Source organism: Electrophorus electricus, chromosome 22, assembly GCF_041902795.1.
Source record: "Electrophorus electricus isolate QZ-2024a chromosome 22, ASM4190279v1, whole genome shotgun sequence".
Classification (NCBI taxonomy): Eukaryota; Metazoa; Chordata; class Actinopteri; order Gymnotiformes; family Gymnotidae; genus Electrophorus; species Electrophorus electricus.
Genome location: NC_137518.1, coordinates 15,776,022 through 15,793,313, shown reverse-complemented (window position 1 = coordinate 15,793,313; position 17,292 = coordinate 15,776,022). Strand labels below are relative to the sequence as shown.

The 17,292-nt window shown below is 45.3% G+C and overlaps 1 protein-coding gene across 31 annotated transcripts in view; it reads left to right on the top strand.

Annotated features, from left to right (window-relative positions):
- The window catches only part of nfasca (neurofascin homolog (chicken) a), a 65,542-nt gene that overhangs the window by 2,152 nt on the left and 46,098 nt on the right, over nucleotides 1-17,292 (top strand). For 18 of the 31 annotated variants that reach the window (XR_014119291.1, XR_004775377.2, XR_004775376.2 and 15 more), the window contains exon 1: nucleotides 15,067-15,356. The exons of 2 other annotated variants lie outside the window; for them this stretch is intronic. The gene's annotated coding sequence lies outside the window, so the exon portion shown is untranslated. Of the gene's footprint in view, nucleotides 1-15,066; nucleotides 15,357-16,781; nucleotides 16,850-17,292 lie in introns of those variants that run through there. 11 more of the 31 variants (XM_035520516.2, XM_035520510.2, XM_035520512.2 and 8 more) reach the window with 5 other exon arrangements.

The following is a 17,292-nucleotide window of genomic DNA, read 5'->3' as shown; positions in this document are numbered from 1 at the left end:
AAAAAGCCTTTGAATTTTTTTGTTCCACAGAGGCCTAATTCACTGTAAAGTGAAACCTGACACGCCAAGCCTGACGTCAGCATCTGCGTGCTGGCAGAGGGCTTTTCAGCATGCATATGTATAAGGTAGTATCGGCTTGGATTTGGAATTTGCTTTCCAGATGGTTCTTAAAGTTTCATTCCATAATAGAAAATTGGTTAAAAATGTTTACTTTGTATTTCAGCACATTGAAAAGCGTTGACTCCGTTTCATGAAAGCAATGTTTTCTGGAAGGTGTTGGAAGTGCCACTTTTCTCTTTCTGGAGACAGATACTTGCATTTTACCCTCCCAGCTTTCCTTGAACTGCAGTTCTCAAAAACTACCACTAGATGTTAATATTTTGCCCAGCTCCAGGAGCACGTCTTGAATGACTGAGCAACATCAACAACCAACAATCCCCTGCCTAGTTTGTTGGAGTTTGCATTATGGGAATAATATCTCTACACTTAAAATCTATGCATGTACAGTGCTGTGTGCACTAAGGACCTTTTTGTGAAACCTCCTGTATTGAAAGCTTGTTTACTACATAAAAACTACCTCTACATCTTTAATTCCAGTACACTGCAGTTATTCCCTTGAATCGTCTCCAGATACAGATATAGGACAATATTATTGCACCACTGATGAAGAACCTCTGTCCAAAACATCTTTAATGCCTTATTTATGTGAAAAACAAACACACATATACTCATTAGCAGCACACACACACAAACAAGCACACACAGGAAGGAGAGTGGGAGAAGAAGACAAATGTCCACTCTGTCCATCAGCTCCTAAAGTGATATTTAGGCCATATGGCTAAGGTTTAAGTAATCCTCCTACCTGGCACCTAGTCATGTTACAGCAGAACTGAATGGCAGTGGGTCTCTTCCGTGCTGTTCATGGCAGGTATTGCAAACACACACACACACACACACACACACACACACAAACACACACATTCAATTAAAATAGCATTAGAGAAACTGCCATTCTCATTTTCCCTTTCCAGGCTTGGAACAAGAAAAGTGACAAACAAGCTGGACTGCAGTCAACTGCAGACTGTATTTATGTATATAACACTGTATGAATGTATATAACACTGTATGTATATGTAACACTGTATGCACATATATAAAGGAGACTCCAGGGTGAGGAAGACGAGGGTGCGCTCTCTGGAAGCCCTGTGTATTACACAGGTTGACTTACAGCGTCTTACAGTCTATGCGTTGTAGTCCCCTGGAGCATCCTTACCTTACTGCAGGTTTCCCTGCTGCTTCCCACTCCCACGCCATATCCGATTCACACACCGTAACTGGATGCGTGGCATCTTAGTGTTTGCTGGCCTCTTGCTCTATTTTTAGCAGTGCAACAGCAGCTTGGCCCAGAAGTGGGGGCGAAGGAGTGTGAGAGAGGCACGTCTGCAAAAGGACACAGCGGTTAAGAACCGAGCTCTCTGCCTGGAGGAAGTGCTGCACAATCTATGGGGGGGATTGGGTGAGAGAGAGACAGAGAAAGAAAGCGAGTGCTGGAGGTTTGCCAAAAAAGTCCAACCCGGCCCAGAGAAAGTGAGCCGTGGACGGACTGGGAGAGAATGAAACGGGAGCTGGAGGGATCAGTGGCGGGCCTGGATCTCGTGTTAGCAGACCGGTGGGTTTTGCCAGACGTCTGTGAAGCCTTCCTGTGGAGGAACAACAAAGAGCATGGTACAACACTAGCGGAAGACCCAGCAATCCCCACAAGACCAACCAGTCTGGCTCAAACGCTGCCAATATGCTCTGTGGTTATGGATTTCAGACAAGGATAAGACTGGAATAGATTACCGATTGGGCCTTACTTTGAGTCAATACATTTTGGCCTCTAGCATATGTACCAATTTCTTTCAGTGATCCAGAATGTCTAGTTGGCTCTTACTGAATCTATTAGCATTTATTAAGCATTATGATTTTTGCCTGGCTTATAAGCAGATGGGTGGGGATTAACTTAAAGGCTCTGATGTATTGTAATGCACTCCTGATATCATTTGACACGCTTACTGGTGCTGGTATATTATCCATGATGGCCTATTGATTCCATGCGATGGTGCAGTGGGAATACTGGCTGGGTGCGCTCCCGAAGCGCTTTCAGCATGTCTGTGTGGACGGGGAAAACTTCTGGCAAAGACAGAACTCATTAATGTGAGGTACACCAGAGATGCCCAGTAATATCATTACAGAGAAAAGTGGACTGACCCTTGATGGGTTATAGGAAGCACTTTGGAAATGACTCACTGTTTCATGGGTTGTATATTAACAAATTGTTTTGTGTGGCAATACAAGTTTTGGGTCATTTATGAAACACTAGGCAGATTTTGAACTTTTGCCCAGAAGGGATTTTTTTCTCCATATATGTAGAATTGTTATTGAATGTCTGTGGTAACCATGACATCCATGATGTAAGCCAGGTTCCCGTCTAACTTCCTAAGAGCCATAAATCAGTAAAATTGATGCTGCCCTTTTGACATTTGCCGTGTGTTTCTGATGTGAAAGCAAGCTGGACAACGAACAAGCCTGGTACAACGAGGACGTTGGTGTTTTCTCATCCTTACTATTCCAAGGAAGGTAGAATGGCAGGATAATGAACTTTGATGATGGTTTACAATAGCATGAAATGCGTTTAAAACGCCTCTTCCTTTTTGAATGTTGAGCACCTTCAATGCTGTATCTCACATGGCCACCCACAGAAATACCGCTTCAGTAGCTCTCTCTGAGTCTCTGGGGGTGGAGCACATGGTGACCCTCCACCTACCTCCACCCCTCAGGGAACATGGCAGGCTTTTGAACCTGCTAGCCCTGCACCTGGACCGGGTCTGTGCTGTACAAATGCACAGTGGACAGGATTCTTCTCCCAAAGGACCTGCTGTTATAGACTAAATAAAGCGTGAGACATAAGAAAAATATTGCCTGATGATGAGATTGTGGCTGTGTGTGCGTGCATGAGTGTGTGTGTGTGTGCAATCCAGGCTCCACAGTCTACTGTAGAAGAGTGTGTCTGGAAGTGAGGGCCTTAGCTCACAACTCTAGTTTCTGTGTGGTGGAACATTAATGATTATGGAAATACTGAAAGTCAGAATGCAAACGATTAACAACAAATATCAAAACCTGACACACCTGTTTTTGTTCATCTCAGTGAACTAGATGCTTCTATATATAGCTGATGTGTTTATATCCATTGATGTGTTAAACCTGAATAAGGTTTATTAAGGTTGTCATCTGTAACCTATAGCTCAGCTCGTATACATCTGTCGTTCGTGGAGTTCCCTGTCTAGTAGGAGCTGATCCCTTGCCCATTACTTATTAATATGATTTATTGTTGAGTCTGTTTGATTTATTGTCTAGTTGATAGCAGGGCATCTGTTAACAGAGGCTTTTTTTCCCCTTTGTTGGCGCTGTGCTTCTGACCCCTGAGCTCCATTTAACCTTCGTGAAATGTATTCTTGGCTGAAGCAAGAGCCATTAGAGCTCCTCTTTAAAGACAGAGGTCTGAAGTCCTAAAGGGACAGGGAAATCTGGCACTGGGGCAGATCGCATATGCTGACACCGATATCCATGACTAGGGGTGACGAAACACTTGTAACCCATAACCAAATACTTACACAAAACTAGCTCCAGTTTATTGTAAGACACCGTATTTATTTTCTCACATAGGGTGTTTATCATGCGGGTGGATCTAAGACGTATGGTTGGAGAAGACCACAGTAATGAGCACTGTGAGGATCATGTTTCTTTGTGGTGTATCATGATCAAGCTTAGATGTGAAACATTCTGCAGGTGTTTGAACAAATCATGTAGCAATGTACCCAATCATAAGCAACTTTGGTCGAAATAATACAGAAATAATACATGTTCATAATAATACATGTTCATAAGAGTTTTTTAAAAATCAAGGGGAATGTATAATATGGAATAAGCTCGGTTGTTGGTATAGTTGGTAGATTTAAACTTCATACTTTTTTTCGACCCTTTATGTTCTAATTCACTGTGAGTGTTCACAGGGCTTACCAACATTATTGTAGAGCAAATGATGTCTCTGCTAAAGAACCTCTTTTAAAATCCATTCACCTAGATTATGTCCAATGTAATTAAGATCGATTAGGCTCCTTTAACAGCACATCGATACCCCTGTGACCAGGTTAGTGATGAGGGAGTCACCTGATATGACGCATTGTCACGTCGGAACATCTATGTGGGTGTGGCGTGTTTGTAGCAGATCGCTTCCATCCCCTGGGAAGCAAACTGCCGCTAAGCACAGGCACCCGACCATGAAACCCAGCTGGGTCACGACACCTGTCCCTTCCATCAAAGACGGATGGGTGATGAGATCCTTCCATACGCTGAAATATACACCTCAACATCTCTCTCTCAGTATCTCCATCCCAAGGAACCCTTCGCACAGACCTGGATGATCTGCTGCCTGATGGTAGATAATGAACAGTGTTGATCGGGGTGATGGGTCCAGGTGAAAGGGTGATGAGATCGAGACCCTACAGGTCAGAGGGAGGCGAGGCGAGGCACGTGTTCAGAGGGGCCCGTGTTAACACCGGGTGTGTGTTAAGCCACACACAGGCAGCAGCCTTCTGAAGGCTATATATGGTAATTCTGGGTTCTTTTTACCCCAGCAGGGACGTAGCGGGAGCCTGTGCGTTAAGACTCTGGGCTGGGCTTGCCGTTCATTCAGATTGCAGAGGGTGGTGTGAAAAGAAGGGAAAAAAAATGAAGACACTCATCTCAGGAAACACTGGCCTCAGGGCTGACAGAGAGGTTAGCTTAGAAAGGTGGTGTATGCGCACACACGCATGTGCGTGTGTGTGTGTGTGTTTATCTGGGGTTGTAAGTGTGTTGGTGGGGCAGGGTCAGTATTATCTGATAGCAGACAGAGAAGAGCTCAGAAATGACTCAAAAAGAAGGAAAAGGAAAGCAGGAAAGGCAGGAGAGATGAGAGTCTGCGGCCGTCTGCGACCGTCTGCGAGTGCCGCTGGCCTCTGCGCTCCCCCACTGCCCCGCTCCGCCCTCCCTCCCCGGCAGATGGACAGTGGCAACCAGGCTGCGGAGCTGCTCATAGGGGCCTGCCCTGGTGTGCTCTGGAGGTCTTTAATATTTAAAGTCGCCCAGCGGGCCTCGGGGGGGAGGTGCGATTGTACCCATTGTTCAGCCAAAAGTGGGCCAGGAAAGCAAGAGTGAACAGAGGGAATACGATCGTCGGGAAAGGGGTGGGAGCGGTTGGGGTTGGAACGTGGGACGAGGAAAACGGACCGTGGGCGACGTTTTCGCGGTCTTGTTGAATTTCTTGAGGGGTGAGCAGAATGCGGGAGTGAAGGAAGATGGGGATCAGAGGTCAAGCTCCCAGAGGTCAAAATTTGGAGCTCAATCAGATTGGCTACCTCTCTGATACATTGCAGGGGGATTTTTATGTTAGTAAATAAGTATAAAAAATTGATTTGTTGCTGTGTGTGTGTATATGTGCGAAGTGGGGGTGGTCAACACTACTCGTCTTCCCACTAACAAAAAACTGGGTATGATTCCACGTCTCCAGCTGTGAAATACACATGAATTCAGTGCATTCCCGCATTAAATGCTGGACAGTGCAGTATAATTAGCATACTTTGAGCGTGTATGTGCATTTCTGTCTCGTAGTGGTATATCGGCTTGTTTTGCTTTTGTGCAACTTGCTTCACCTCACTGTTCCAGTAGCACGCCGCACAAACAGAGGAAGCACTGAGCTTCAGGTCCTGGCCCAGCTGTTTGCAGATGGCTTTCCAGGGGCGAAAGCAGCCGCGATGCTCACACCTCCACCTGTGCTGCCTTCTGCACCCTGGGTATCGCGTGCATGAGTGGGACACAGAGGCACAGCGGCACACGGTGGTGTTAGATGGGCAAGTTAGATGGGCAAGCTCCGTCTCGGAGTCTGCAGAGTCGGACAGCGGGCCTGTTCAGGGTAGGATCCAGGAATACACAGTCACTCAATCAATCCACCAATCAATCAGTTTTATTTTTATAGCATATTTAAAACAACCAAAGTTGGCCAATGCGCTCTCTAGGGTTAGGAAAATGAGGGGGGAAATAAATAAATAAATTTTATTTATATATATATATATATATATATATATATATATATATATATATATATATATATATATATATATATATATATAAATCACACTTAAGATTATAAGGTGACCCAAACTGCACAATTATAAAACACAGCAATAAAAAAGTGAAAAAAAATAAAATAAAATAAAATGACATATAATTGAACTAGGATAACAACTAGGCACTTAATTATACAATTTAGTCACATTCATGAGTTAAGCAAAAGAGAGACGTTTTAAGGCAAGATTTAAAATATTTTTTTTAAGGCAAGATTCTGTTTTCTACAGACTTCACTTCTAGAGGCAGGCTATTCAACAGCTTTGGGACAGTGAAATGCACTGTCACCCATGTTCTTGAAACAACAGCATGGGGCCATGAGCAGCAATTTATCAATTTATTTACCTGCCACTAATCATGTCAGAGATACAGCATGGAGCCAGGCCACATGATGCCTTAAATACAAACAGGAAAATGTGAAACTTGACTCTGAACTTTACCAGAAGTAGAGAAGCCATGACAGGTGATCTCTCTTCTCTTTCTACCTCTTTTGGACTAATTCCCTTATAGAGGGAATTGCAATACAGACTGCAGTATTAAAAGCACGTAAAACCATTTCCAGATCACTACAGTACATGAAAGGATTGATTTCTATTAGGTGATAAAAAACTATATAGAGGAATTTTTAGCTATTTATTGCATTCCGATTTCTATGTGAGAGCTCAAAATGAAACATGATAATTAAAATTTCACCTCTATAATAGGCATAGAATGACCCTTAGCACATTTCTCTCCATCTCTGAAACCATTTCCCCACTGGTCGTAAATAAATAAATAATTAAATAAATTCATTGTTGATGTTGCTGCAGTAATTACAAAATCCATGTAGATGTTGCCATCCATACAAATGCCTTGTGATTCGCACAGCGTTCACACTATAGCCGTTGTAGCTGCTGCAATGTCACTACCACGTTCACACCCGTTGGCCAGAAATGGGAGGCCTTCATGAATCATGGTGGCCTGCTCTGTTGTTTAAATCCCGTATCCATAGTCCAATTCCTCATCTAAGCCAGTTTAATTGGGTCACAAAGGACCACGGGCTAATGTAATCAGACAGACGTAACGAAGGTCCAGACCCAGCAAAGGTTAACAAGAGGCGGTTGGGGAGGCCGTTTTGCGTCGCCGTCAGTATCTCTCATCCGAGCGCCTGCTCTTGTCTGCGCTGTTGTTAATTAGCCGTGCGTTTATTCCTGAAGGCTCGACCCCGATCCCCTCTCCCATTCGGAGCGGTCGTAAAAACGCGCAGATTGCTTTTTGCCTGATAAGGTTGTGGACTTTTCCGCTCTTTAAGGTCACAGCCTAAAAGGTCAGTGTCCTCTCAGCTGTCATTGGAAGGTCGTCACTACAGGAGACTGACGCCACTTGACCCCATGCGGGCCCGTCAGACAGCATCCGGCCGAGAAAGAAGTGAACGTTGATTACAGCTTAATGAACCATGGCATATCTACTTCAAATGCCAGAGTGACTAAGAAAGCCATCAGACATTAAACTACGATCTGCTATAACTTGGCCTGGTCTAGTGTATTGGGGGATGGATAGGCAACCTTGCCAGTAGAAACGGGCTTACAGGAAATAATGACATGATATATAGCCCTTGTTTTTCCCATGTACCCTGACAGTGATTTCTCTATTGACAGTGATTACTCTACTAACAATGCTTTTTTCAGAGGCTTCTTTTTAATTATCTGGAATCCTGTATGTCAGTATTAATCCGATTAATCTGAGATTAACTGATTTCCACCAGAGGAGAAAATCCACTGACTGTAAGCAAAGATGAATGCATTTACATGAGAGGAAACAGATCCATTTTAAAACAAACCTCCTCCTGCAGCATTTTATATGAACGAACATCACCTGCTGACAAATTCTCCTGGACTGATAAGCCTAGACCTTTTGAAGACCTGAATATTCCTGCCTTCCATTTGTACAGATTTTCTCTCAGAAATTTCTGTTCTGTCTAAATATACCCACGGCCCAGGGGTCTTGTTGCTTGGTGCATATAGGTCAGGCTGTATAGACCACCTCCTGTCTCAAGTCACAGCGACCCAGCATGTACCGTGCATCGTGGGAGGGCCCATTCCCCAAAATTGCAACCAAATTGACTGCTTGTATAAACAGGCAGTTCTGCAGGGAATCAGCACTGATTAGCTGCCGCAGCCCATCCGATGGCTCTCTGACAACGGCCCAGTCCAGCTGTAACCTTTCCATGGAGCTGGGTATCGGGTTGCGTCTCTATGAAGCACGGATCCCATCTTATGATTGCTTGGCTGCTATTTTTAATTGTTTTTTTAGTTGAAAAGAAGTATTTCCTTAACTTTAATCTCAGAATACACAAACCCTGTAATGAAGCCTGTTGTTTGATGTTAAAGAACAGAACCAAAGTGGTGCAGATATTCCTTTAAAGGAACAGTTTTTAGTTGCCAGTAGGATGCGGCTCACGTTTGACAGTGTTGTCTCCTCCAAATGAAGCGTGAGCTTTAGTAACCGTGAGATATATTAATCGTGGTCCGGCATAACGTTTTTCAGGAATAAAAAACCCCGGCTGCAGGTGTTTCAAAGAGGGGTGCCTGTCATTCAATGAATTTTAAATAACTGGCCTGTAAGCCATGATGTCTATGTCACCATACTTTCCAAGTGTCAAACTGCATGCATGTGCTCACATTGGCTTTTAAAAGTGTTTGGATTGTGTCATTGAAGGAATCACACATTCTTTTATTCCTTACAGTTTTAGTCTTCCCAGCTCCAAACCCACCAGAACTCCCTAAGGAATGTTTGAGGTTACAAATCATCATGTGTTTACATACAGAACAAATGACATCTGGGTCCCATTGGGAGGTTACATAATTATCAGTGCATCTTAAAGATCACACAATGAATCCAACATGAAAATTGCCGTAGAGAAGAGCAAGGAGACATACAATCTCATGACCACTTGTATGAACTAAATCCAAGATTTGAAAATCATTTGAAAAACATTCAATTACCTAGGAACAAGTGAATCGGATTTCTTTAGCCGGGTTTCTTATTGATTTGAAGCAGATGTTTGGTCTATGTTACAGATGGCTTGTCGTGCTTTGGTAATTATGTTTGCAGGGCTACCTTGTTCTACTGCTGCCCAGCTGCTTTGTCCTATTGTCTTCCAAAACGATGGTGTGCCGTCTGTGTGTGTGTGTGTGTGTGTGTGTGTGTGTATGGTGGTATGGTGTGAATGTGTGTTGGAGTGTTGTGTTCTCCTTCCATTTACACTGGATATTAGTCAGAATGTTCATCTGCAATTAACTGATGCAACAAATTCACCTCCTGTTGGGGGAGGAGAGATGCCCCCCCCCCAGAGGCCGGGGGGTATTGTGTGTGTGTCTGGGTGGGGGAGGGGGCAGTGTGTGATAGCCGCTTTTTGACTGACAAGTAGTGAAGTACTTTTGTTAACTCGCACGGGAGTCGCAAACTGCAGTCTGGCTGGAACCCTGACTCTGTGGCTCAACACACCACACATCAACACCAAAGCTTCCTCTCTGACACACAGATTAGAGATCAGCTTCCACATCCATTTCACTTCAGCCAGGCCTGTTCAAAACGAAGGAGAATAACGGTGTCATACGTTTTAATGGTGCTGTTTATATGACCTATGTCACGCATATGTTAATATAATGGTTGTATTGTCATAGCGGAGAAATATCGTCCTAGACACAGTGTGTTGGAGTTGTAGTACACTAAGCCATGCAGGGTTCCAGATCTGTGTTTTTGTGAAATACCAGACTCATCTCAAAATATTGGAGTAATGACATCAAACCACCGAAGGCCCATTTAACTGGCGAAGTGTCACCTTACATCATTGTGGCCCCGGCAGCCATTGTGGAATTTTGGCGAGAGCTCATTTTCCTCTTCTAGACTGACTGCTCCCTCTACCTGCTTCAGTCTTTTCAGCAAGTCATTCTCTCTCTCTCTCTCTCTCCCTTTCCCCATCTGCCTCTCCCCAGTCTCCTCTGTCCCACCACTCAGCCTCTCTTTCCGTTTTCTTGATTTGCAGCAAACCTCTAAATCGGAGCAAATTATCCGAATTGGAACATTCAGAACACGGTGTGACATGTCACCCTTCTACAACCCCTGTTTTATTCGCTCTTCATTCGATTGTTCACCTGGACCGTGTTCTCGCATTAAGCTTAACCAGAGCGTCGGGGACGTGTGGAGGAGCCACCCAAACTCCCACTGACCTGCTGCTGTCATCACTAACCTCCCTCCATCTCCACGGCAGGGGCTTATATGCCATCTGCCGTACAAGACAGAGGACCTAAGCCTAACTTCTGACCTAACCAAAGGTTACATTCAATTTAGAGTGTCACGAGGGGGAGTATTTTGTACTTGACAAGGCTCTGAACTCTATAGCCCTTAGTTCATGGGTAGGAGAGTTGAATGGTATATAGTCATGTATGATTCAACATGAATCAACAGGAAAGGAACTCTGAGCACTGTCATGAAGTTCTCCGCCCCTAAGCAGTACTTTGCTGTTTCTTAAAGCTAATCAATATTATTGATTTCAAATCAGTCTCGCTCTGCGACATAAGTGCTTGATTTCTTCCTCCTGTTGTTCCACCTTTTTTCTTTTTCTCTTTCTCTTTCTCTTTCTCTTTCTCCGGCTGCAGCAGCTGTTCTGAGCTGGTGTCATTAGTCTGATTCTTGGGTCACCCCTCACAGGGCTTAAGCACCTGGGACTGAGATCAGTGTAGAGAGGCAGAGGTAGTGAAAGAGAATGAAGGGCGAGGCTTTAGAGTCTGGCACCAGTTCACTGTGGAGAGGTAGAGGCAGTGAAGGGAAATGAGGAATGAGGCTTTAGACACTCGTACCAGATCAGTGTATTGAGGCAGAGGTAGTAAAAGGTAATGAAGGGTGTGGCTTTAGAAACTGACACCAGATCAGTGTGGAGAGTAAGAGGCAGACAGAGGCAGTGGATGGAGATGAAGGGCAAGGCCTTAGTGTTACCTGGAAAACAGCTGCTGCAAATTCTAAAGCTCCTCTTAAGCCCAAATTCCTGGTTTTATGGCTACTTGTGTCAAAGTTGACCATACAGGCAGAGTGCTGCCAGGCTTGATTACTTTACTTGCTGTTTTGCCACATGAAAGTATATCTAACTGGATACACCTGCTTGGCCGAGCATGGCCAAACCTACAGGCAGGCGGATAAACACATTAGCTGAAAGCTGTGAGCAGGTTAAGATGGAGACACTCACGCTGCAGCCTGGGTAGGTGATGCCTCAAAAAGACCCATGCGTTAGTGTAGAAATATATATTATTTACTATCGGTACTATATGTTATATATTATATATAGTTCACAACATGTGCCATCGTCTATGATAACAGACCTTTGCAGGCTGCTTCACCTACCAATGACCTAAACACACATCCTGTCACCCTGTCCAATCGGATGGCAGTCTAGGATTAGAGTTTGTGCAGAGAGGAATTGAAGACTTGCTTGTCTTAATCTGATCTGATAAATCTGATAAAGTCAAAATATTTTACAAGCCTTGTCTGTTTATTTAGATTTTAGATCGTTTAGCCTCTTTTCACTGATCTGTTGAGCCGAGGTCATGTAGAGAACTCATCTCTGTGCAGTACTGAGGTCTGTGTGTGAAATGAGTTCAGCACAGCTGAATACAGCAGAGTGAATCGGTGCCATTGAGACTCCTGTGGTCCTGTTTCAACTCATTAGCTCCTGGTTTGGCAGCTCAGCTGCTGTCCTAGAGAGATCCAAATCTTTTGTTAGTCCCTAATGAGACGATCAGTAGATTATTGGGGAGCTGGTGGCCCAGACAGCCTTGGTGGAACGTCCTGTTCCAGCCCACGAGGCCTTGGGTCATGCAGGCTGTTCCCATGTTCCTCCACCGGGCCTTTGTGTTTAGGGTTTAGTGCCATTCCAAAGTTCCACTGCAAACAAGAGTCTTTCTATTCCCCTTTTATGGCCATCTCTCTCTCTCTCTCTCTCTCTCTCTCTCTCTCTCTCTCTCTCCTCTCTCTCTCTCCCTCTCTCTCTCTCTCCCTCTCTCTCTCTCTCTCTCTCCCTCTCTTTCTCTCTCTCTCTCTCCCTCTCTCTCCCTCTCTCTCTTTCTCTCCCTCTCTCTCTTTCTCTATCTATCTCTCTCTTCCCCACTCTCTTTAATCCTCTGTTGTCTCTGTTCGTCCAGTGCGACTTCCTAAATATTTAAACAGTGCAATTAGCCTCATGTTCGATACTATGGAGAAAAACAGCCTTTTTGAATTCTGTCAGCCCCTGCAGTAGAAGAATGCACCAAAATTACCTACATATTCCAGAAACTTATGTGTATATGTCTGTATATTTTATTTTATTTTTTTTTTCCTTAGACTGTGCTTACTCCTGCACTGGTTGTATTGGTTACAAGCTGTTGTAGTCTATTTTCAACAGTTTACTGGTACTTTGAATTCGGTTTCTAATTTTTTACTTTTTTAAAAACAACCGAGTCTTTCGAGAAGCACCGCAGTCTCTACTATTTGAGCCAAGCGCCGTCCACTTCAAAAGTGTCCCCACCATTTGATGCTTCTACTTGGTGATTCAGAGCCTTGAAGCTTCACGTACAGCTCAACAAGTGGCTCACGGCGAAAAACAACCCGGTTATTCAAGCAGTCGGGCTCCTGTTTTGCATCTGCCAACTCAGCGGCCCACACAACGGACGTCAGCAGGACTGAGGGAATGTGGAATACGTCCCACAGCCAGGGATGTCCACTCTGCAAGCCCCCCCCCCACGGGTCTGGAGCACCGAAGGAAAAGATGCCAAACCCCCTGTTCTTCAAGCTGAGCATCTCCAAGAGCCGGCAATTTGAAAAGGTGGCTCCTGTATGTCGTCAAGTTTAGCATAGAAAATAAAGCCCTAGTCTCTGCCTTAATGTTTACTGTTCAACTCCCCCTGCTGGTTTCTGCTGAATAAACACAGGAGACCGCTTGTAATACAATTTGGTTACCATGGTGAACTCAAATACCACCAAACTGCGGTGCGACCCCCAGCCCAGCGGGATGCTGGGCATGCCCCCTGCTGGGCTGCCTGTTCAGGATGTCTACCTGTTGGCTTTGTCAGAGGGGCGACCAGCTACGCCAGAGCCGCTACACCTGGGCACTTTGTCAAGCTGCTCGAAGCTTTGGCCCTCACATTTCAGTCACTGCCTTCTGGTGGAGTGAACACTCGACTGTTACCTGCTAACAGGTGGTAACAGGAACGCTGCCTCTGCTGAGTGTGTCTTACCGAGTCTCAACAGTTTCTTGGCCCCAAGCTTCAAAAGGGCGTTTCCATGACTCAACTACATACCATCATCAACACCACGCCGTAAATAATGAGTAATGAATAAATGCACGTTTGCACTAGATTTTTAGGCAGAGTAAAGAGTAGCCCCATGATTTGTGCCTTGTCTTAGCATTAACATGGCATACATGAGAACAGGGCTGTGCGAGTATTTGCATAACTCATGTGCTGTGGTTCTTAAGTGACAACCTATGACCTTCTCCGCTTTTATCTATGTGCCTCTCCCCTGTGTTCAACCTTCTGTAATGTACTGATTCATAGTTGGATTTTTAAGATAGCACCTTCATAAAGCCCCTTCATACTGTTGGGTTGTTGATTGTGAGCAATGTCTGACAGGAGAAAAAAAACCTGAACACACACACGCATACACAGACAATCACCCTGTCTGAAGTAATTGTGTGTTGTACAGTGTGCAGTAATGTAGAATCCATGTTTTGGTTAACCAAAGGGGTGAAAGCTATAATTAACACTAGCTCTTAATAACCTTTCCTCCTATGTATGTGTGTGTGTGTGTGTGTGTGTGTGTGTGTGTGTGTGTGTGTGTTTGTGTGTGTGTGTGTGCATGCGCAGTGTGTGTGCACAGTGTGTGTTTGCAGTGGGTAGTATCTCCCACCATACATGCTCTCTCTCTGAGAATCACAGATCTCACCGAGACCCACAGATCTCTCTGAGAACCACAGATCTCACCGAGACCCACAGATCTCTCTGACAATCATAGATCTCACTGAGACCCACAGATCTCTCTGAGACCACAGATCTCTCTGAGACCCACAGATCTCTCTGAGAAGCACAGATCTCACCGAGACCCACAGATCTCTCTGACAGTCATAGATCTCACTGAGACCCACAGATCTCACTGAGACCCACAGATCTCATTGAGACCCACAGATCTCTCTGAGAAGCACAGATCTCCCTGAGACCCACAGATCTCTCTGAGACCCACAGATCTCTCTGAGAAGCACAGATCTCGTAGAGCTCAATTTATCAGGCTGCTCTCTCCTCCTCTCTATCTCTCTCTCTTTCTTTGTCACTCACACACATTTTCTGGCATTCTCTCATTCTCTCTCTCTCTCTCTCTCTCTCTCTCTCTCTCTCTCTCTCTCTCTCTGTCTCTCTCATTCTTTTTTCTCTCTCTCTTTCTCTGTCTCGTCCTGATGTCTACTGATTCCCATACACATTGGCCATCCATGATCATGCGCAGGAACTGTTTGCATGCTGCTAACATTCTGTTGACTGACAATGAGACAGATGTGGATAAATACATGAAACAAGGGGCAGGTGAGAGGCAAGGAGGCTGGAGGTGTTGGGCGGGGGTACCAATCTCAGCAGACTCCTGCCTGTCTACATCAGTGACGTGCATGCTTGCCTGCCCCAGCTGTGTGTATGTGACATGCACTTGTGTACATTCACGTGTGAATGTGCCTTCTCAAAGATGGGGGTGGATGCATGCCCAGGGGGCTATTCATTATTCATGAGGTGGGCTGGGAGAAGGCAAAGTGGGCGGTGAATCTCTGTTTGCTGTGTGTATGAGGGAGAGAGAGAGAGAGAGAGATATGGCAGGGATGCATTGTAAGCGAACAGTCCTCCTGAAGCGAACTGACACACACGGACGCACGCACTCTCACCCTCGCACACACTCCATTCTATTACTCTGTTCTACTCCAGGAGACAATAAGACACAGTGACCCAGACTCTCTGCACGCGGATTTAAATCGGGGAGAGCCGGCACCATAAATCCCCAACTGGCTGGTGCGTGCGGCAGGACGGATTTGACCAGTGCTGAGGATGTCTCGGGCTCCGGGCCAGCTGTGTCTCACCAGCACAGCTCTGTCTCGCCGCATATGAGAGGTAAAATGTTTGTTGCTTGCGTGCCTACATTCATCTTCATGTTCGCGGGTCTGCGTGCTTGCTGTTAGTGCAATCAGGCTCAAAAGCAGAGGAACAGCAGTGGAGGCTGGTAATTGCCCCCTTCAATTAGAGAGAGAGAGAGAGAGCGAGAGAGAGTGCTAGAGAGAGTGCCAGAGAGAGAAAGCGTGCTAGAGAGAGAGAGAGAGAGAGAGAGAGTGCCAGAGAGAGAGAGAGCATGTACCGCACCAGCACTTTCACTCATTTTCATGTGTAATGGTGTTTTTCACAAGTGTTCTCTCTGCCATGCTGTGCTTTGTTGCACGTTAACAATTGCCTCTCAAAAAACGTCTCTCCTTGTGTCAGACTCTCACATTCAGCGTCACTTTGATAATTGTGGAAGACCCCATGTCTGGAAAAACTACACACTTCATGTTCCTGACCCTTTGTGCTGGACCGTCAGTGTTTGATATCTGTCTCTTCGACAAAAGACTCTTTGTCACTGTATAATTGTATGTCTTTGAGCAATGGTGGTCATTTGTCATGCTGATTGTGTATCTCTGTAATGATGCACATTAGAGCACTTTTGAATGGCGCTCCACTGTTGGGCTCAGATAATATATGGTGATGGCATACGTTGTGTTTTTCAGACTAAATGGTATAAAAAGCTGATGATATTATAATATTGTAACTGAATGGAGGTGTTGGACAGAGCTATCCTCTTCCTGAGGCAATCCACACACACACACACACACACACACACACACACACACACACTAATGTGGGTGTCCGAAACATACGAGGGGATTTATCCATCTCCCCTGTCTGCTACAGACCTGTATGTTGCTCCTCATGGACCTCTATAATCTTCCAGGCCTCTGTTATTCTCTGACAAACCTGCTCATTTCCTGTCACATGTTTGTCCAATCTGTGAGCTGCTTGGATCTGCTGCTCTTATGGTCATTTAGAATCACTCCCAACATTTGCTGTTGGGTGACGTTCTGTCAGACAGGTGAAGGGCTTTTGTTTGAGCTCTGAATGGTCCGAGCGAGAGATCGCACTAAAATCCAGCAGCTTAGTGCCGTCGAATTCATGCAGAGACAGACTGCATCATTCTTGCTTGCATTTTACACTTTTAAATTCTTTAGTATTTAATCGCATGTGGAAATTTGGCAGACACAAATACGGCAAGGACCTTGTTCCATAGTCTGTATTTGAGTGGCTTTGTGTGATGGTAGCTGAAGTTAGTTCAAGGCCTGGTCACATTATACCAGAGTGGAATCGGAGTACTTATCACCGTCCATTTTTTACAGATAATTGGAATGCAGTTAGATGCATGGAAGAAATAATTTTTCCTCTTTTTCATGATCATACTTTACATGTGTTCTTCCCTTCCTCTCTCTCTCTCTACTCCTGTTTCTCTCTCAGATCCCCGACCGGTTTCGCCAGTTCACTTTCACTGGTGCAGCTCAAGATTCTGCAAACAGTGTGTCTAGGTCAGCTATTCCTATGCTGACTGGACTGGTCTGAGTTGCAGTCCAGTTACGTTCAGGGCAGCTCTGCTCGAGTGCAGTCACATGTCGTATGTGTACTGATGGCCACGTGCGCATGCTTCTCCCACACCCCCTTGGCACAGGCCTGCGGGCTCCAATCAGAACGGCAGCAAATGCACGCAGGGCGGAGCTTTTGACCTGTGTTCTTCCCGGTACTAAGCTGGTGCCTCCATGACAGTGACATTATGATTGTGTTTAATAACGTTAACGCTGTACAGTTGCACTGTGGAACACACACAAGAGGCTGATTGTGTGCAGGGGAACAAACAGAGGGGAACCGCAGGCGCGGTGTGTGTGTGTGTGTGTGTGTGTGTGTGTGTGCGTGTGTGCGTGTGTGCGTGTGTGTGTGCGTGTGTGTGTGCGTGTGTGTGTGTGTGTGTGTGTGT